Source organism: Rhipicephalus microplus, chromosome 1, assembly GCF_043290135.1.
Source record: "Rhipicephalus microplus isolate Deutch F79 chromosome 1, USDA_Rmic, whole genome shotgun sequence".
In the NCBI taxonomy this organism is placed as follows: Eukaryota; Metazoa; Arthropoda; class Arachnida; order Ixodida; family Ixodidae; genus Rhipicephalus; species Rhipicephalus microplus.
The window spans coordinates 169,686,068-169,702,996 of record NC_134700.1 but is presented as its reverse complement, the minus strand read 5'-3'; the positions used below and the strand labels follow the sequence as shown (position 1 = coordinate 169,702,996).

At 46.9% G+C, this 16,929-nt stretch overlaps 42 non-coding genes across 42 annotated transcripts; all 42 read right to left on the bottom strand.

Moving 5' to 3' along the window:
• Window positions 1-87: 87 nt before the first annotated feature.
• On the bottom strand, window positions 88-158 carry TRNAG-CCC (transfer RNA glycine (anticodon CCC)). The gene has a single exon. It is a non-coding gene; the product is annotated as a tRNA-Gly (tRNA).
• A 697-nt stretch (window positions 159-855) lies between these two features.
• Window positions 856-926, bottom strand: TRNAG-CCC (transfer RNA glycine (anticodon CCC)). Its single transcript has one exon. It is a non-coding gene; the product is annotated as a tRNA-Gly (tRNA).
• A 259-nt stretch (window positions 927-1,185) lies between these two features.
• TRNAG-CCC (transfer RNA glycine (anticodon CCC)) lies at window positions 1,186-1,256 on the bottom strand. The gene has a single exon. It is a non-coding gene; the product is annotated as a tRNA-Gly (tRNA).
• A 263-nt stretch (window positions 1,257-1,519) lies between these two features.
• Window positions 1,520-1,590, bottom strand: TRNAG-CCC (transfer RNA glycine (anticodon CCC)). The gene has a single exon. It is a non-coding gene; the product is annotated as a tRNA-Gly (tRNA).
• Window positions 1,591-1,853: 263 nt separating this feature from the next.
• On the bottom strand, window positions 1,854-1,924 carry TRNAG-CCC (transfer RNA glycine (anticodon CCC)). The gene has a single exon. It is a non-coding gene; the product is annotated as a tRNA-Gly (tRNA).
• A 260-nt stretch (window positions 1,925-2,184) lies between these two features.
• TRNAG-CCC (transfer RNA glycine (anticodon CCC)) lies at window positions 2,185-2,255 on the bottom strand. Its single transcript has one exon. It is a non-coding gene; the product is annotated as a tRNA-Gly (tRNA).
• Window positions 2,256-2,515: 260 nt separating this feature from the next.
• On the bottom strand, window positions 2,516-2,586 carry TRNAG-CCC (transfer RNA glycine (anticodon CCC)). The gene has a single exon. It is a non-coding gene; the product is annotated as a tRNA-Gly (tRNA).
• A 260-nt stretch (window positions 2,587-2,846) lies between these two features.
• Window positions 2,847-2,917, bottom strand: TRNAG-CCC (transfer RNA glycine (anticodon CCC)). The gene has a single exon. It is a non-coding gene; the product is annotated as a tRNA-Gly (tRNA).
• Window positions 2,918-3,181: 264 nt separating this feature from the next.
• Window positions 3,182-3,252, bottom strand: TRNAG-CCC (transfer RNA glycine (anticodon CCC)). The gene has a single exon. It is a non-coding gene; the product is annotated as a tRNA-Gly (tRNA).
• Window positions 3,253-3,614: 362 nt separating this feature from the next.
• Window positions 3,615-3,685, bottom strand: TRNAG-CCC (transfer RNA glycine (anticodon CCC)). The gene has a single exon. It is a non-coding gene; the product is annotated as a tRNA-Gly (tRNA).
• A 264-nt stretch (window positions 3,686-3,949) lies between these two features.
• Window positions 3,950-4,020, bottom strand: TRNAG-CCC (transfer RNA glycine (anticodon CCC)). The gene has a single exon. It is a non-coding gene; the product is annotated as a tRNA-Gly (tRNA).
• A 263-nt stretch (window positions 4,021-4,283) lies between these two features.
• TRNAG-CCC (transfer RNA glycine (anticodon CCC)) lies at window positions 4,284-4,354 on the bottom strand. The gene has a single exon. It is a non-coding gene; the product is annotated as a tRNA-Gly (tRNA).
• A 264-nt stretch (window positions 4,355-4,618) lies between these two features.
• Window positions 4,619-4,689, bottom strand: TRNAG-CCC (transfer RNA glycine (anticodon CCC)). The gene has a single exon. It is a non-coding gene; the product is annotated as a tRNA-Gly (tRNA).
• A 688-nt stretch (window positions 4,690-5,377) lies between these two features.
• On the bottom strand, window positions 5,378-5,448 carry TRNAG-CCC (transfer RNA glycine (anticodon CCC)). The gene has a single exon. It is a non-coding gene; the product is annotated as a tRNA-Gly (tRNA).
• Window positions 5,449-6,044: 596 nt separating this feature from the next.
• On the bottom strand, window positions 6,045-6,115 carry TRNAG-CCC (transfer RNA glycine (anticodon CCC)). Its single transcript has one exon. It is a non-coding gene; the product is annotated as a tRNA-Gly (tRNA).
• A 367-nt stretch (window positions 6,116-6,482) lies between these two features.
• Window positions 6,483-6,553, bottom strand: TRNAG-CCC (transfer RNA glycine (anticodon CCC)). Its single transcript has one exon. It is a non-coding gene; the product is annotated as a tRNA-Gly (tRNA).
• Window positions 6,554-6,813: 260 nt separating this feature from the next.
• Window positions 6,814-6,884, bottom strand: TRNAG-CCC (transfer RNA glycine (anticodon CCC)). Its single transcript has one exon. It is a non-coding gene; the product is annotated as a tRNA-Gly (tRNA).
• Window positions 6,885-7,147: 263 nt separating this feature from the next.
• On the bottom strand, window positions 7,148-7,218 carry TRNAG-CCC (transfer RNA glycine (anticodon CCC)). The gene has a single exon. It is a non-coding gene; the product is annotated as a tRNA-Gly (tRNA).
• A 263-nt stretch (window positions 7,219-7,481) lies between these two features.
• Window positions 7,482-7,552, bottom strand: TRNAG-CCC (transfer RNA glycine (anticodon CCC)). The gene has a single exon. It is a non-coding gene; the product is annotated as a tRNA-Gly (tRNA).
• A 260-nt stretch (window positions 7,553-7,812) lies between these two features.
• On the bottom strand, window positions 7,813-7,883 carry TRNAG-CCC (transfer RNA glycine (anticodon CCC)). The gene has a single exon. It is a non-coding gene; the product is annotated as a tRNA-Gly (tRNA).
• A 260-nt stretch (window positions 7,884-8,143) lies between these two features.
• TRNAG-CCC (transfer RNA glycine (anticodon CCC)) lies at window positions 8,144-8,214 on the bottom strand. Its single transcript has one exon. It is a non-coding gene; the product is annotated as a tRNA-Gly (tRNA).
• Window positions 8,215-8,474: 260 nt separating this feature from the next.
• On the bottom strand, window positions 8,475-8,545 carry TRNAG-CCC (transfer RNA glycine (anticodon CCC)). The gene has a single exon. It is a non-coding gene; the product is annotated as a tRNA-Gly (tRNA).
• A 263-nt stretch (window positions 8,546-8,808) lies between these two features.
• On the bottom strand, window positions 8,809-8,879 carry TRNAG-CCC (transfer RNA glycine (anticodon CCC)). The gene has a single exon. It is a non-coding gene; the product is annotated as a tRNA-Gly (tRNA).
• A 264-nt stretch (window positions 8,880-9,143) lies between these two features.
• TRNAG-CCC (transfer RNA glycine (anticodon CCC)) lies at window positions 9,144-9,214 on the bottom strand. The gene has a single exon. It is a non-coding gene; the product is annotated as a tRNA-Gly (tRNA).
• Window positions 9,215-9,902: 688 nt separating this feature from the next.
• TRNAG-CCC (transfer RNA glycine (anticodon CCC)) lies at window positions 9,903-9,973 on the bottom strand. Its single transcript has one exon. It is a non-coding gene; the product is annotated as a tRNA-Gly (tRNA).
• Window positions 9,974-10,569: 596 nt separating this feature from the next.
• Window positions 10,570-10,640, bottom strand: TRNAG-CCC (transfer RNA glycine (anticodon CCC)). Its single transcript has one exon. It is a non-coding gene; the product is annotated as a tRNA-Gly (tRNA).
• Window positions 10,641-11,007: 367 nt separating this feature from the next.
• On the bottom strand, window positions 11,008-11,078 carry TRNAG-CCC (transfer RNA glycine (anticodon CCC)). The gene has a single exon. It is a non-coding gene; the product is annotated as a tRNA-Gly (tRNA).
• A 260-nt stretch (window positions 11,079-11,338) lies between these two features.
• TRNAG-CCC (transfer RNA glycine (anticodon CCC)) lies at window positions 11,339-11,409 on the bottom strand. Its single transcript has one exon. It is a non-coding gene; the product is annotated as a tRNA-Gly (tRNA).
• A 264-nt stretch (window positions 11,410-11,673) lies between these two features.
• Window positions 11,674-11,744, bottom strand: TRNAG-CCC (transfer RNA glycine (anticodon CCC)). Its single transcript has one exon. It is a non-coding gene; the product is annotated as a tRNA-Gly (tRNA).
• Window positions 11,745-12,007: 263 nt separating this feature from the next.
• Window positions 12,008-12,078, bottom strand: TRNAG-CCC (transfer RNA glycine (anticodon CCC)). The gene has a single exon. It is a non-coding gene; the product is annotated as a tRNA-Gly (tRNA).
• Window positions 12,079-12,338: 260 nt separating this feature from the next.
• On the bottom strand, window positions 12,339-12,409 carry TRNAG-CCC (transfer RNA glycine (anticodon CCC)). Its single transcript has one exon. It is a non-coding gene; the product is annotated as a tRNA-Gly (tRNA).
• A 260-nt stretch (window positions 12,410-12,669) lies between these two features.
• Window positions 12,670-12,740, bottom strand: TRNAG-CCC (transfer RNA glycine (anticodon CCC)). The gene has a single exon. It is a non-coding gene; the product is annotated as a tRNA-Gly (tRNA).
• Window positions 12,741-13,004: 264 nt separating this feature from the next.
• On the bottom strand, window positions 13,005-13,075 carry TRNAG-CCC (transfer RNA glycine (anticodon CCC)). The gene has a single exon. It is a non-coding gene; the product is annotated as a tRNA-Gly (tRNA).
• Window positions 13,076-13,437: 362 nt separating this feature from the next.
• Window positions 13,438-13,507, bottom strand: TRNAG-CCC (transfer RNA glycine (anticodon CCC)). Its single transcript has one exon. It is a non-coding gene; the product is annotated as a tRNA-Gly (tRNA).
• Window positions 13,508-13,771: 264 nt separating this feature from the next.
• On the bottom strand, window positions 13,772-13,842 carry TRNAG-CCC (transfer RNA glycine (anticodon CCC)). The gene has a single exon. It is a non-coding gene; the product is annotated as a tRNA-Gly (tRNA).
• A 263-nt stretch (window positions 13,843-14,105) lies between these two features.
• Window positions 14,106-14,176, bottom strand: TRNAG-CCC (transfer RNA glycine (anticodon CCC)). Its single transcript has one exon. It is a non-coding gene; the product is annotated as a tRNA-Gly (tRNA).
• Window positions 14,177-14,872: 696 nt separating this feature from the next.
• On the bottom strand, window positions 14,873-14,943 carry TRNAG-CCC (transfer RNA glycine (anticodon CCC)). The gene has a single exon. It is a non-coding gene; the product is annotated as a tRNA-Gly (tRNA).
• A 366-nt stretch (window positions 14,944-15,309) lies between these two features.
• Window positions 15,310-15,380, bottom strand: TRNAG-CCC (transfer RNA glycine (anticodon CCC)). Its single transcript has one exon. It is a non-coding gene; the product is annotated as a tRNA-Gly (tRNA).
• Window positions 15,381-15,640: 260 nt separating this feature from the next.
• On the bottom strand, window positions 15,641-15,711 carry TRNAG-CCC (transfer RNA glycine (anticodon CCC)). Its single transcript has one exon. It is a non-coding gene; the product is annotated as a tRNA-Gly (tRNA).
• A 263-nt stretch (window positions 15,712-15,974) lies between these two features.
• On the bottom strand, window positions 15,975-16,045 carry TRNAG-CCC (transfer RNA glycine (anticodon CCC)). Its single transcript has one exon. It is a non-coding gene; the product is annotated as a tRNA-Gly (tRNA).
• A 263-nt stretch (window positions 16,046-16,308) lies between these two features.
• Window positions 16,309-16,379, bottom strand: TRNAG-CCC (transfer RNA glycine (anticodon CCC)). Its single transcript has one exon. It is a non-coding gene; the product is annotated as a tRNA-Gly (tRNA).
• A 260-nt stretch (window positions 16,380-16,639) lies between these two features.
• TRNAG-CCC (transfer RNA glycine (anticodon CCC)) lies at window positions 16,640-16,710 on the bottom strand. The gene has a single exon. It is a non-coding gene; the product is annotated as a tRNA-Gly (tRNA).
• Window positions 16,711-16,929: the final 219 nt, after the last annotated feature.

Sequence of the window (16,929 nt, the reverse complement as noted above, 5' to 3'; positions counted from 1 at the left end):
AGCTTGGCCTTATGCGTAAAAGATAACGGGAACGTCTTCGTTAACCTTAGCAATAAAAATAAAAATCACCGTGAGAAAAAGGAGCAGTGCGCCGCCCGGGAATCGAACCAGGGTCGCAAGAATGGGAATCTTGCGTGATACCACTACACCAGCGGCGCCACGAGGAGGTGGCAATTTCCATTCGATTAAGGCACATTTGCCAGTGCAAGAATATCGTTACAGTTAATTAACTCTACGCATGCTTGACCTCAATACTGAACCATAGACCTGCGCACTGTGGGTGGCCGGGAGAAGGTTCATGATAGATGAATGTTCAACTCTCAACTTTCCTAAAAGCTTGGCCTTATGCGTAACAGATAACGGGAACGTCTTCGTTAATCTTAGCAATAAAAATAAAATTCACCGTGAGAAAAAGGAGCAGTGCGCCGCCCGGGAATCGAACCCGGGTTGCAGGAATGGGAATCTTGCATGATACCATTACAACAGCGGCACCATGAGGAGGTGGAAATTTCCATTCGATTAAGGCACATTTGCCAGTGCAAGAATATCGTTACAGTTAATTAACCCAACGCATGCTTGACCTCAATACTGAACCATAGACCTGCGCACTGTGGCCGGGAGAAGGTTCATGATAGATGGATGTTCCAACTCCCAACATTCCTAAAAGCTTGGCCTTGTGCGTAATAGATAACTGAACCATAGACCTGCGCACTGTGCTCGGGAGAAGTTTCATGATAGATGGATGTTCCAACTCTCAACTTTCCTAAAAGCTTGGCCTTATGCGTAATAAATAACGGAAACGTCTTCGTTAACCTTAGCAATAAAAATAAAAATCACCGTGAGAAAAGGGAGCAGTGCGCCGCCCGGGAATCGAACCCGGGTCGCAAGAATGGGAATCTTGCATGATACCATTACACCAGCGGCGCCATGAGGAGGTGGATATTTCCATTCAATTAAGGCACATTCGCCAGTGCAAGATTATCGTTGCAGTTAATTAACCCAACGCATCCTTGACCTCAATACTGAACCATAATCCTGCGCACTGTGGCACGGAGAAGGTTCCTGATAGATGGATGTTCCCACTCAAACTTTCCTAAAAGCTTGCCTTTGTGCGTAATAGAGAAGGAAAACGTCCTCGTTAACCTTAGCAATAAAAATAAAAATCACCGTGAGAAAAAGGAGCAGTGCGCCGCCCGGGACTCGAACCTGGGTCGCAAGAATGGGAATCTTGCATGATACCACTACACCAGCGGCGCCACGAAGAGGTGGCAATCTCCATTCGATTAAGGCACATTTGCCAGTGCAAGATTATTGTTACAGTTAATTAACCCAACGCATGCTTGACCTCAATACTGAACCATGGACCTGCGCACTGTGGGTGGCCGGGAGAAGGTTCATGATAGATGAATGTTCAACTCTCAACTTTCCTAAAAGCTTGGCCTTATGCGTAACAGATAACGGGAACGTCTTCGTTAACCTTAGCAATAAAAATAAAAACCTCCGTGAGAAAAAGGAGCAGTGCGCCGCCCGGGAATCGAGCCCGGGTCGCAAGAATGGGAATCTTGCATGATACCACTACACCAGCGGCGCCACGCGGAGGTGGCAATCTCCATTCGATTAAAGCACATTTGCCAGTGCAAGATTATTGTTACAGTCAATTAACCCAACGCATGCTTGATCACAATACTGAACCATAGACCTGCACACTGTGGGTGGCCGGCAGAAGGTTCATGATAGATGAATGTTCAACTCTCAACTTTCCTAAAAGCTTGGCCTTATGCGTAAAAGATAACGGGAACGTCTTCGTTAACCTTAGCAATAAAAATAAAAATCACCTCGAGAAAAAGGAGCAGTGCGCCGCCCGGGAATCGAACCAGGGTCGCAAGAATGGGAATCTTGCATGATACCACTACACCAGCGGCGCCATGGGGAGGTGGCAATCTCCATTCGAATAAGGCACATTTGCCAGTGCAAGATTAACGTTACAGTTAAATAACCCAACGCATGCTTGCCCTCAATACTGAACCATAGACCTGCGCATTGTGGCCGGGAGAAGGTTCATGATAGATGAATGTTCCTACTCTCAACTTTCCTAAAAGCTTGGCCTCGTGCGTAATAGATAACGGGAACGTCCTCATTAACCTTAGTAATAACAATAAAAGTCACCGTGAGAAAAAGGAGCAGTGCGCCGCCCGGGAATCGAACCCGGGCCGCAAGAATGGGAATCTTGCATGATACCATTACAACAGCGGCGCCATGAGGAGGTGGCAATTTCCATTCGATTAAGGCACATTTGCCAGTGCAAGATTATCGTTACAGTTAATTAACCCAACGCATGCTTGACCTCAATACTGAACCATAGACCTGCGCACTGTGGCACGGCGAAGGTTCCTGAAAGATGGATGTTCCCACTCTCAACTTTCCTAAAAGCTTGGCCTTGTGCGTAATAGATAAGGAAAACGTCTTCGTTAACCTTAGCAATAACAATAAAAGTCACCGTGAGAAAAAGGAGCAGTGCGCCACCCGTGAATCGAACCCGGGTTGCAAGAATGGGAATCTTGCATGTTACCATTACACCAGCGGCGCCATGAGGAGGTGGATATTTCCATTCAATTAAGGCACATTCGCCAGTGCAAGATTATCGTTAAAGATAATTAACCCAACGCATCCTTGACCTCAATACTGAACCATAGTCCTGCGCACTGTGGCACGGCGAAGGTTGCTGATAGATGGATGTTCCCACTCTCAACTTTCCTGAAAGCTTGGCCTTCTGCGTAATAGATAACGGGAACGTCTTCGTTAAACTTAGCAATAAAAATAAAAATCACCATGAGAAAAAGGAGCCGTGCGCCGCCCGGGAATCGAACCCGGGTCGCAAGAATGGGAATCTTGCGTGATACCACTACACCAGCGGCGCCACGAGGAGGTGGCAATCTCCATTCAATTAAGGCACATTTGCCAGTGCAAGATTATCGTTACAGTTAATTAACCCAACGCATGCTTGACCTCAATACTGAACCATAGACCTGCGCACTGTGGGTGGCCGGGAGAAGGTTCATGATGAATGGATGTTCCAACCCCCAACTTTCCTAAAAGCTTGGCCTTGTTCGTAATAGATAACGGGAACGTCTTCGTTAACCTTAGCAATAAAAATAAAAATCACCGTGAGAAAAAGGAGCAGTGCGCCGCCCGGCAATCGAACCCGGGTCGCAAGAATGGGAATCTTGCATGATACCACTACACCAGCGGTGCAACGAGGAGGTGGCAATCTCCATTCGATTAAGGCACATTTGCCAGTGCAAGATTATCGTTAAAGTTAATTAACCCAACGCATGCTTGACCTCAATACTGAACCATAGACCTGCGGACTGTGGCCGGGAGAAGGTTCATGATAGATGGATGTTCCAACTCTCAACTTTCCTAAAAGCTTGGCCTTATGCGTAATAGATAACTGAACCATGGTCCTGCGCACTGTGGCACGGCGAAGGTTCCTGATAGATGGATGTTCAACTCTCAACTTTCCTAAAAGTTATGCCTTATGCGTAACAGATAACGGGAACGTCTTCGTTAATCTTAGCAATAAAAATAAAATTCACCGTGAGAAAAAGGAGCAGTGCGCCGCCCGGGAATCGAACCCGGGTCGCAAGAATGGGAATCTTGCATGATACCACTACACCAGCGGCGCCACGAGGAGATGGCAATCTCCATTCTATTAAGGCACATTTGCCAGTGCAAGATTATCGTTACAGTTAATTAACCCAACGCATGCTTGACCTCAATACGTAACCATAGACCTGCGCACTGTGGGTGGCCGGGAGAAGGTTCATGATGGATGTATGTTCCAACTCTCAACTTTCTTAAAAGCTTGGCCTTGTGCGTAATAGATAACGGGAACGTCTTCGTTAACCTTAGCAATAAAAATAAAAATTACCGTGAGAAAAAGGAGCAGTGCGCAGCCCGGGAATCGAACCCGGGTCGCAAGAATGGGAATCTTGCATGATACCATTACACCAGCGGCGCCATGAGGAGGTGGCAATCTCCATTCGATTAAGGCACACTTGCCAGTGCAAGGTTATTGTTACAGTTAATTAACCCAACGCATGCTTGACCTCAATACTGAACCATGGAACTGCGCACTGTGGGTGGCCGGGAGAATGTTCATGATAGATGAATGTTCAACTCTCAACTTTCCTAAAAGCTTGGCCTTATGCGCAACAGATAACGGGAACGTCTTCGTTAACCTTAGCAATAAAAATAAAAACCACCGTGAGAAAAAGGAGCAGTGCGCCGCCCGGGAATCGAACCCGGGCCGCAAGAATGGGAATCTTGCATGATACCACTACACCAGCGGCGCCACGAGGGGGTGGCAATCTCCATTCAATTAAGGCACAATTGCCGGTGCAAGATTATTGTTACAGTTAATTAACCCAACGCATGCTTGACCTCAATACTGAACCATAGACCTGCGCACTGTGGGTGGCCGGGAGAAGGTTCATGATGGATGGATGTTCCAACCCCCAACTTTCCTAAAAGCTTGGCCTTGTTCGTAATAGATAACGGGAACGTCTTCGTTAACCTTAGCAATAAAAATAAAAATCACCATGACAAAAAGGAGCAGTGCGCCGCCCGGGAATCGAACCCGGGTCGCAAGAATGGGAATCTTGCATGATACCACTACACCAGCGGTGCAACGAGGAGGTGGCAATCTCCATTCGATTAAGGCACATTTGCCAGTGCAAGATTATCGTTAAAGTTAATTAACCCAAAGCATGCTTCACCTCAATACTGAACCATAGACCTGCGCACTGTGGCCGAGAGAAGGTTCATGATAGATGGATGTTCCAGCTCTCAACTTTCCTAAATGCATGGCCTTATGCGTAATAGATAACTGAACATAGAGCTGCGCACTGTGGCACGGAGAAGGCTCCTGATAGATGGATGTTCCCACTCTCAACTTTCCTAAAAGCTTGGCTTTGTGCGTAATAGATAAGGAAAACGTCTTCGTTAACCTTAGCAATAAAAATAAAAATCACCGTGAGAAAAAGGAGCAGTGTGCCGCCCGGGAATAGAACCCGGGTCGCAAGGAATCTTGCATGATACCACTACACCAGCGGCGCCACGAGGAGGTGGCAATCTCCATTTGATTAAGGCACATTTGCCAGTGCAAGATTATCGTTACAGTTAATTAACCCAACGCATGCTTGACCTCAATACTGAGCCATAGACCTCCGCACTTTGGCCGGCAGAAGGTTTATGATAGATGGATGTTCCCACTCTCAACTTTCCTAAAAGCTTGGCCTTCTTCGTAATAGATAACGGGAACGTCTTCGTTAAACTTAGCAATAAAAATAAAAACCTCCGTGAGAAAAAGGAGCAGTGCGCCGCCCGGGAATCGAGCCCGGGTCGCAAGAATGGGAATCTTGCATGATACCACTACACCAGCGGCGCCACGAGGAGGTGGCAATCTCCATTCGATTAAAGCACATTTGCCAGTGCAAGATTATTGTTACAGTTAATTAACCCAACGCATGCTTGACCTCAATACTGAACCATAGACCTGCACACTGTGGGTGGCCGGCAGAAGGTTCATGATAGATGAATGTTCAACTCTCAACTTTCCTAAAAGCTTGGCCTTATGCGTAAAAGATAACGGGAACGTCTTCGTTAACCTTAGCAATAAAAATAAAAATCACCGTGAGAAAAAGGAGCAGTGCGCCGCCCGGGAATCGAACCAGGGTCGCAAGAATGGGAATCTTGCATGATACCATTACAACAGCGGCGCCATGAGGAGGTGGAAATTTCCATTCGATTAAGGCACATTTGCCAGTGCAAGAATATCGTTACAGTTAATTAACTCTACGCATGCTTGACCTCAATACTGAACCATAGACCTGCGCACTGTGGGTGGCCGGGAGAAGGTTCATGATGGATGGATGTTCCAACTCTCAACTTTCCTAAAAGCTTGGCCTTGTGCGAAAGATAACGGGAACGTCTTCGTTAACCTTAGCAATAAAAATAAAAATCACCGTGAGAAAAAGGAGCAGTGCGCCGCCCGGGAATCGAACCAGGGTCGCAAGAATGGGAATCTTGCATGATACCATTACACCAGCGGCGCCATGAGGAGGTGGCAATTTCCATTCGATTAAGGCACATTTGCCAGTGCAAGATTATCGTTACAGTTAATCACCCCAACGCATGCTTGACCTCAATACTGAACCATAGACCTGCGCACTGTGGGTGGCCGGGAGACGGTTCATGATAGATGGATGTTCCAACTCCCAACTTTCCTAAAAGCTTGGCCTTGTGCGTAATAGATAACTGAACCATAGACCTGCGCACTGTGCTCGGGAGAAGTTTCATGATAGATGGATGTTCCAACTCTCAACTTTCCTAAAAGCTTGGCCTTATGCGTAATAAATAACGGAAACGTCTTCGTTAACCTTAGCAATAAAAATAAAAATCACCGTGAGAAAAGGGAGCAGTGCGCCGCCCGGGAATCGAACCCGGGTCGCAAGAATGGGAATCTTGCATGATACCATTACACCAGCGGCGCCATGAGGAGGTGGATATTTCCATTCACTTAAGGCACATTCGCCAGTGCAAGATTATCGTTGCAGTTAATTAACCCAACGCATCCTTGACCTCAATACTGAACCATAATCCTGCGCACTGTGGCACGGAGAAGGTTCCTGATAGATGGATGTTCCCACTCTCAACTTTCCTAAAAGCTTGCCTTTGTGCGTAATAGAGAAGGAAAACGTCCTCGTTAACCTTAGCAATAAAAATAAAAATCACCGTGAGAAAAAGGAGCAGTGCGCCGCCCGGGACTCGAACCTGGGTCGCAAGAATGGGAATCTTGCATGATACCACTACACCAGCGGCGCCACGAAGAGGTGGCAATCTCCATTCGATTAAGGCACATTTGCCAGTGCAAGATTATTGTTACAGTTAATTAACCCAACGCATGCTTGACCTCAATACTGAACCATGGACCTGCGCACTGTGGGTGGCCGGGAGAAGGTTCATGATAGATGAATGTTCAACTCTCAACTTTCCTAAAAGCTTGGCCTTATGCGTAACATATAACGGGAACGTCTTCGTTAACCTTAGCAATAAAAATAAAAACCTCCGTGAGAAAAAGGAGCAGTGCGCCGCCCGGGAATCGAGCCCGAGTCGCAAGAATGGGAATCTTGCATGATACCACTACACCAGCGGCGCCACGAGGAGGTGGCAATCTCCATTCGATTAAAGCACATTTGCCAGTGCAAGATTATTGTTACAGTCAATTAACCCAACGCATGCTTGACCTCAATACTGAACCATAGACCTGCACACTGTGGGTGGCCGGCAGAAGGTTCATGATAGATGAATGTTCAACTCTCAACTTTCCTAAAAGCTTGGCCTTATGCGTAAAAGATAACGGGAACGTCTTCGTTAACCTTAGCAATAAAAATAAAAATCACCGTGAGAAAAAGGAGCAGTGCGCCGCCCGGGAATCGAACCAGGGTCGCAAGAATGGGAATCTTGCATGATACCACTACACCAGCGGCGCCATGGGGAGGTGGCAATCTCCATTCGAATAAGGCACATTTGCCAGTGCAAGATTAACGTTACAGTTAAATAACCCAACGCATGCTTGCCCTCAATACTGAACCATAGACCTGCGCATTGTGGCCGGGAGAAGGTTCATGATAGATGAATGTTCCTACTCTCAACTTTCCTAAAAGCTTGGCCTTGTGCGTAATAGATAACGGGAACGTCCTCATTAACCTTAGTAATAACAATAAAAATCACCGTGAGAAAAAGGAGCAGTGCGCCGCCCGGGAATCGAACCCGGGTCGCAAGAATGGGAATCTTGCATGATACCATTACAACAGCGGCGCCATGAGGAGGTGGAAATTTCCATTCGATTAAGGCATATTTGCCAGTGCAAGATTATCGTTACAGTTAATTAACCCAACGCATGCTTGACCTCAATACTGAACAATAGACCTGCGCACTGTGGCCGGGAGAAGGTTCATGATAGATGAATGTTCCCACTCTCAACTTTCCTAAAAGCTTGGCCTTGTGCGTAATAGATAAAGGGAACGTCCTCATTAACCTTAGCAATAACAATAAAAGTCACCGTGAGAAAAAGGAGCAGTGCGCCGCCCGGGAATCGAACCCGGGCCGCAAGAATGGGAATCTTGCATGATACCATTACAACAGCGGCGCCATGAGGAGGTGGCAATTTCCATTCGATTAAGGCACATTTGCCAGTGCAAGATTATCGTTACAGTTAATTAACCCAACGCATGCTTGACCTCAATACTGAACCATAGACCTGCGCACTGTGGCACGGCGAAGGTTCCTGACAGATGGATGTTCCCACTCTCAACTTTCCTAAAAGCTTGGCCTTGTGCGTAATAGATAAGGAAAACGTCTTCGTTAACCTTAGCAATAAAAATAAAAATCACCGTGAGAAAAAGGAGCAGTGCGCAGCCCGGGAATCGAACCCGGGTCGCAAGAATGGGAATCTTGCATGATACCATTACACCAGCGGCGCCATGAGGAGGTGGCAATCTCCATTCGATTAAGGCACACTTGCCAGTGCAAGGTTATTGTTACAGTTAATTAACCCAACGCATGCTTGACCTCAATACTGAACCATGGAACTGCGCACTGTGGGTGGCCGGGAGAATGTTCATGATAGATGAATGTTCAACTCTCAACTTTCCTAAAAGCTTGGCCTTATGCGCAACAGATAACGGGAACGTCTTCGTTAACCTTAGCAATAAAAATAAAAACCACCGTGAGAAAAAGGAGCAGTGCGCCGCCCGGGAATCGAACCCGGGCCGCAAGAATGGGAATCTTGCATGATACCACTACACCAGCGGCGCCACGAGGGGGTGGCAATCTCCATTCAATTAAGGCACAATTGCCGGTGCAAGATTATTGTTACAGTTAATTAACCCAACGCATGCTTGACCTCAATACTGAACCATAGACCTGCGCACTGTGGGTGGCCGGGAGAAGGTTCATGATGGATGGATGTTCCAACCCCCAACTTTCCTAAAAGCTTGGCCTTGTTCGTAATAGATAACGGGAACGTCTTCGTTAACCTTAGCAATAAAAATAAAAATCACCATGACAAAAAGGAGCAGTGCGCCGCCCGGGAATCGAACCCGGGTCGCAAGAATGGGAATCTTGCATGATACCACTACACCAGCGGTGCAACGAGGAGGTGGCAATCTCCATTCGATTAAGGCACATTTGCCAGTGCAAGATTATCGTTAAAGTTAATTAACCCAAAGCATGCTTCACCTCAATACTGAACCATAGACCTGCGCACTGTGGCCGAGAGAAGGTTCATGATAGATGGATGTTCCAGCTCTCAACTTTCCTAAATGCATGGCCTTATGCGTAATAGATAACTGAACATAGAGCTGCGCACTGTGGCACGGAGAAGGCTCCTGATAGATGGATGTTCCCACTCTCAACTTTCCTAAAAGCTTGGCTTTGTGCGTAATAGATAAGGAAAACGTCTTCGTTAACCTTAGCAATAAAAATAAAAATCACCGTGAGAAAAAGGAGCAGTGTGCCGCCCGGGAATAGAACCCGGGTCGCAAGGAATCTTGCATGATACCACTACACCAGCGGCGCCACGAGGAGGTGGCAATCTCCATTTGATTAAGGCACATTTGCCAGTGCAAGATTATCGTTACAGTTAATTAACCCAACGCATGCTTGACCTCAATACTGAGCCATAGATCTCCGCACTTTGGCCGGGAGAAGGTTTATGATAGATGGATGTTCCCACTCTCAACTTTCCTAAAAGCTTGGCCTTCTGCGTAATAGATAACGGGAACGTCTTCGTTAAACTTAGCAATAAAAATAAAAACCTCCGTGAGAAAAAGGAGCAATGCGCCGCCCGGGAATCGAGCCCGGGTCGCAAGAATGGGAATCTTGCATGATACCACTACACCAGCGGCGCCACGCGGAGGTGGCAATCTCCATTCGATTAAAGCACATTTGCCAGTGCAAGATTATTGTTACAGTTAATTAACCCAACGCATGCTTGACCTCAATACTGAACCATAGACCTGCACACTGTGGGTGGCCGGCAGAAGGTTCATGATAGATGAATGTTCAACTCTCAACTTTCCTAATAGCTTGGCCTTATGCGTAAAAGATAACGGGAACGTCTTCGTTAACCTTAGCAATAAAAATAAAAATCACCGTGAGAAAAAGGAGCAGTGCGCCGCCCGGGAATCGAACCAGGGTCGCAAGAATGGGAATCTTGCATGATACCATTACAACAGCGGCGCCATGAGGAGGTGGAAATTTCCATTCGATTAAGGCACATTTGCCAGTGCAAGAATATCGTTACAGTTAATTAACTGTACGCATGCTTGACCTCAATACTGAACCATAGACCTGCGCACTGTGGGTGGCCGGGAGAAGGTTCATGATGGATGGATGTTCCAACTCTCAACTTTCCTAAAAGCTTGGCCTTGTGCGAAAGATAACGGGAACGTCTTCGTTAACCTTAGCAATAAAAATAAAAATCACCGTGAGAAAAAGGAGCAGTGCGCCGCCCGGGAATCGAACCAGGGTCGCAAGAATGGGAATCTTGCATGATACCATTACACCAGCGGCGCCATGAGGAGGTGGCAATTTCCATTCGATTAAGGCACATTTGCCAGTGCAAGATTATCGTTACAGTTAATCACCCCAACGCATGCTTGACCTCAATACTGAACCATAGACCTGCGCACTGTGGGTGGCCGGGAGACGGTTCATGATAGATGGATGTTCCAACTCCCAACTTTCCTAAAAGCTTGGCCTTGTGCGTAATAGATAACTGAACCATAGACCTGCGCACTGTGCTCGGGAGAAGTTTCATGATAGATGGATGTTCCAACTCTCAACTTTCCTAAAAGCTTGGCCTTATGCGTAATAAATAACGGAAACGTCTTCGTTAACCTTAGCAATAAAAATAAAAATCACCGTGAGAAAAGGGAGCAGTGCGCCGCCCGGGAATCGAACCCGGGTCGCAAGAATGGGAATCTTGCATGATACCATTACACCAGCGGCGCCATGAGGAGGTGGATATTTCCATTCACTTAAGGCACATTCGCCAGTGCAAGATTATCGTTGCAGTTAATTAACCCAACGCATCCTTGACCTCAATACTGAACCATAATCCTGCGCACTGTGGCACGGAGAAGGTTCCTGATAGATGGATGTTCCCACTCTCAACTTTCCTAAAAGCTTGCCTTTGTGCGTAATAGAGAAGGAAAACGTCCTCGTTAACCTTAGCAATAAAAATAAAAATCACCGTGAGAAAAAGGAGCAGTGCGCCGCCCGGGACTCGAACCTGGGTCGCAAGAATGGGAATCTTGCATGATACCACTACACCAGCGGCGCCACGAAGAGGTGGCAATCTCCATTCGATTAAGGCACATTTGCCAGTGCAAGATTATTGTTACCGGTTAATTAACCCAACGCATGCTTGACCTCAATACTGAACCATGGACCTGCGCACTGTGGGTGGCCGGGAGAAGGTTCATGATAGATGAATGTTCAACTCTCGACTTTCCTAAAAGCTTGGCCTTATGCGTAACATATAACAGGAACGTCTTCGTTAACCTTAGCAATAAAAATAAAAACCTCCGTGAGAAAAAGGAGCAGTGCGCCGCCCGGGAATCGAGCCCGAGTCGCAAGAATGGGAATCTTGCATGATACCACTACACCAGCGGCGCCACGAGGAGGTGGCAATCTCCATTCGATTAAAGCACATTTGCCAGTGCAAGATTATTGTTACAGTCAATTAACCCAACGCATGCTTGACCTCAATACTGAACCATAGACCTGCACACTGTGGGTGGCCGGCAGAAGGTTCATGATAGATGAATGTTCAACTCTCAACTTTCCTAAAAGCTTGGCCTTATGCGTAAAAGATAACGGGAACGTCTTCGTTAACCTTAGCAATAAAAATAAAAATCACCGTGAGAAAAAGGAGCAGTGCGCCGCCCGGGAATCGAACCAGGGTCGCAAGAATGGGAATCTTGCATGATACCACTACACCAGCGGCGCCATGGGGAGGTGGCAATCTCCATTCGAATAAGGCACATTTGCCAGTGCAAGATTAACGTTACAGTTAAATAACCCAACGCATGCTTGCCCTCAATACTGAACCATAGACCTGCGCACTGTGGCCGGGAGAAGGTTCATGATAGATGAATGTTCCCACTCTCAACTTTCCTAAAAGCTTGGCCTTGTGCGTAATAGATAAGGAAAACGTCTTCGTTAACCTTAGCAATAAAAATAAAAATCACCGTGAGAAAAAGGAGCAGTGCGCCACCCGGGAATCGAACCCAGGTCGCAAGAATGGGAATCTTGCATGTTACCATTACACCAGCGGCGCCATGAGGAGGTGGATATTTCCATTCAATTAAGGCACATTCGCCAGTGCAAGATTATCGTTAAAGATAATTAACCCAACGCATCCTTGACCTCAATACTGAACCATAGTCCTGCGCACTGTGGCACGGCGAAGGTTCCTGATAGATGGATGTTCCCACTCTCCACTTTCCTAAAAGCTTGGCCTTCTGCGTAATAGATAACGGGAACGTCTTCGTTAAACTTAGCAATAAAAATAAAAATCACCATGAGAAAAAGGAGCCGTGCGCCGCCCGGGAATCGAACCCGGGTCGCAAGAATGGGAATCTTGCGTGATACCACTACACCAGCGGCGCCACGAGGAGGTGGCAATCTCCATTCAATTAAGGCACATTTGCCAGTGCAAGATTATCGTTACAGTTAATTAACCCAACGCATGCTTGACCTCAATACTGAACCATAGACCTGCGCACTGTGGGTGGCCGGGAGAAGGTTCATGATGGATGGATGTTCCAACCCCCAACTTTCCTAAAAGCTTGGCCTTGTTCGTAATAGATAACGGGAACGTCTTCGTTAACCTTAGCAATAAAAATAAAAATCACCGTGAGAAAAGGGAGCAGTGCGCCGCCCGGCAATCGAACCCGGGTCGCAAGAATGGGAATCTTGCATGATACCACTACACCAGCGGTGCAACGAGGAGGTGGCAATCTCCATTCGATTAAGGCACATTTGCCAGTGCAAGATTATCGTTAAAGTTAATTAACCCAACGCATGCTTGACCTCAATACTGAACCATAGACCTGCGCACTGTGGCCGGGAGAAGGTTCATGATAGATGGATGTTCCAACTCTCAACTTTCCTAAAAGCTTGGCCTTATGCGTAATAGATAACTGAACCATGGTCCTGCGCACTGTGGCACGGCGAAGGTTCCTGATAGATGGATGTTCAACTCTCAACTTTCCTAAAAGTTATGCCTTATGCGTAACAGATAACGGGAACGTCTTCGTTAATCTTAGCAATAAAAATAAAATTCACCGTGAGAAAAAGCAGCAGTGCGCCGCCCGGGAATCGAACCCGGGTCGCAAGAATGGGAATCTTGCATGATACACTACACCAGCGGCGCCACGAGGAGATGGCAATCTCCATTCTATTAAGGCACATTTGCCAGTGCAAGATTATCGTTACAGTTAATTAACCCAACGCATGCTTGACCTCAATACTGAACCATAGACCTGCGCACTGTGGGTGGCCGGGAGAAGGTTCATGATGGATGTATGTTCCAACTCTCAACTTTCTTAAAAGCTTGGCCTTGTGCGTAATAGATAACGGGAACGTCTTCGTTAACCTTAGCAATAAAAATAAAAATCACCGTGAGAAAAAGGAGCAGTGCGCAGCCCGGGAATCGAACCCTGGTCGCAAGAATGGGAATCTTGCATGATACCATTACACCAGCGGCGCCATGAGGAGGTGGCAATCTCCATTCGATTAAGGCACACTTGCCAGTGCAAGATTATTGTTACAGTTAATTAACCCAACGCATGCTTGACCTCAATACTGAACCATGGAACTGCGCACTGTGGGTGGCCGGGAGAAGGTTCATGATAGATGAATGTTCAACTCTCAACTTTCCTAAAAGCTTGGCCTTATGCGCAACAGATAACGGGAACGTCTTCGTTAACCTTAGCAATAAAAATAAAAACCACCGTGAGAAAAAGGAGCAGTGCGCCGCCCGGGAATCGAACCCGGGTCGCAAGAATGGGAATCTTGCATGATACCACTACACCAGCGGTGCAACGAGGAGGTGGCAATCTCCATTCGATTAAGGCACATTTGCCAGTGCAAGATTATCGTTAAAGTTAATTAACCCAACGCATGCTTCACCTCAATACTGAACCATAGACCTGCGCACTGTGGCCGAGAGAAGGTTCATGATAGATGGATGTTCCAGCTCTCAACTTTCCTAAAAGCATGGCCTTATGCGTAATAGATAACTGAACATAGAGCTGCGCATTGTGGCACGGAGAAGGCTCCTGATAGATGGATGTTCCCTCTCTCAACTTTCCTAAAAGCTTGGCTTTGTGCGTAATAGATAAGGAAAACGTCTTCGTTAACCTTAGCAATAAAAATAAAAATCACCGTGAGAAAAAGGAGCGGTGCGCCGCCCGGGAATCGAACCCGAGTCGCAAGAATGGGAAACTTGCATGATACCATTACAACAGCGGCGCCATGAGGAGGTGGAAATTTCCATTCGATTAAGGCACATTTGCCTGTGCAAGATTATCGTTACAGTTAATTACCCAACGCATGCTTTACCTCAATACTGAACCATAGACCTGCGCACTGTGGGTGGCCGGGAGAAGGTTCATGATGGATGGATGTTCCAACGCCCAACTTTCCTAAAAGCTTGGCCTTGTGCGTAATAGATAACGGGGACGTCTTCGTTAACCTTAGCAATAAAAATAAAAATCACCGTGAGAAAAAGGAGCAGTGCGCCGCCCGGGAATCGAACCCGGGCCGCAAGAATGGGAATCTTGCATGATACCATTACACCAGCGGCGCCACGAAGAGGTGGCAATCTCCATTCGATTAAGGCACATTTGCCAGTGCAAGATTATTGTTACAGTTAATTAACCCAACGCATGCTTGACCTCAATACTGAACCATGGACCTGCGCACTGTGGGTGGCCGGGAGAAGGTTGATGATAGATGAATGTTCAACTCTCAACTTTCCTAAAAGCTTGGCCTTGTGCGTAATAGATAACTGAACCATAGACCTGCGCACTGTGCTCGGGAGAAGTTTCATGATAGATGGATGTTCCAACTCTCAACTTTCCTAAAAGCTTGGCCTTATGCGTAATAAATAACGGAAACGTCTTCGTTAACCTTAGCAATAAAAATAAAAATCACCGTGAGAAAAGGGAGCAGTGCGCCGCCCGGGAATCGAACCCGGGTCGCAAGAATGGGAATCTTGCATGATACCATTACACCAGCGGCGCCATGAGGAGGTGGATATTTCCATTCACTTAAGGCACATTCGCCAGTGCAAGATTATCGTTGCAGTTAATTAACCCAACGCATCCTTGACCTCAATACTGAACCATAATCCTGCGCACTGTGGCACGGAGAAGGTTCCTGATAGATGGATGTTCCCACTCTCAACTTTCCTAAAAGCTTGCCTTTGTGCGTAATAGAGAAGGAAAACGTCCTCGTTAACCTTAGCAATAAAAATAAAAATCACCGTGAGAAAAAGGAGCAGTGCGCCGCCCGGGACTCGAACCTGGGTCGCAAGAATGGGAATCTTGCATGATACCACTACACCAGCGGCGCCACGAAGAGGTGGCAATCTCCATTCGATTAAGGCACATTTGCCAGTGCAAGATTATTGTTACAGTTAATTAACCCAACGCATGCTTGACCTCAATACTGAACCATGGACCTGCGCACTGTGGGTGGCCGGGAGAAGGTTCATGATAGATGAATGTTCAACTCTCAACTTTCCTAAAAGCTTGGCCTTATGCGTAACAGATAACGGGAACGTCTTCGTTAACCTTAGCAATAAAAATAAAAACCTCCGTGAGAAAAAGGAGCAGTGCGCCGCCCGGGAATCGAGCCCGGGTCGCAAGAATGGGAATCTTGCATGATACCACTACACCAGCGGCGCCACGAGGAGGTGGCAATCTCCATTCGATTAAAGCACATTTGCCAGTGCAAGATTATTGTTACAGTCAATTAACCCAACGCATGCTTGACCTCAATACTGAACCATAGACCTGCACACTGTGGGTGGCCGGCAGAAGGTTCATGATAGATGAATGTTCAACTCTCAACTTTCCTAAAAGCTTGGCCTTATGCGTAAAAGATAACGGGAACGTCTTCGTTAACCTTAGCAATAAAAATAAAAATCACCGTGAGAAAAAGGAGCAGTGCGCCGCCCGGGAATCGAACCAGGGTCGCAAGAATGGGAATCTTGCATGATACCACTACACCAGCGGCGCCATGGGGAGGTGGCAATCTCCATTCGAATAAGGCACATTTGCCAGTGCAAGATTAACGTTACAGTTAAATAACCCAACGCATGCTTGCCCTCAATACTGAACCATAGACCTGCGCATTGTGGCCGGGAGAAGGTTCATGATAGATGAATGTTCCTACTCTCAACTTTCCTAAAAGCTTGGCCTTGTGCGTAATAGATAACGGGAACGTCCTCATTAACCTTAGTAATAACAATAAAAATCACCGTGAGAAAAAGGAGCAGTGCGCCGCCCGGGAATCGAACCCGGGTCGCAAGAATGGGAATCTTGCATGATACCATTACAACAGCGGCGCCATGAGGAGGTGGAAATTTCCATTCGATTAAGGCATATTTGCCAGTGCAAGATTATCGTTACAGTTAATTAACCCAACGCATGCTTGACCTCAATACTGAACAATAGACCTGCGCACTGTGGCCGGGAGAAGGTTCATGATAGATGAATGTTCCCACTCTCAACTTTCCTAAAAGCTTGGCCTTGTGCGTAATAGATAAAGGGAACGTCCTCATTAACC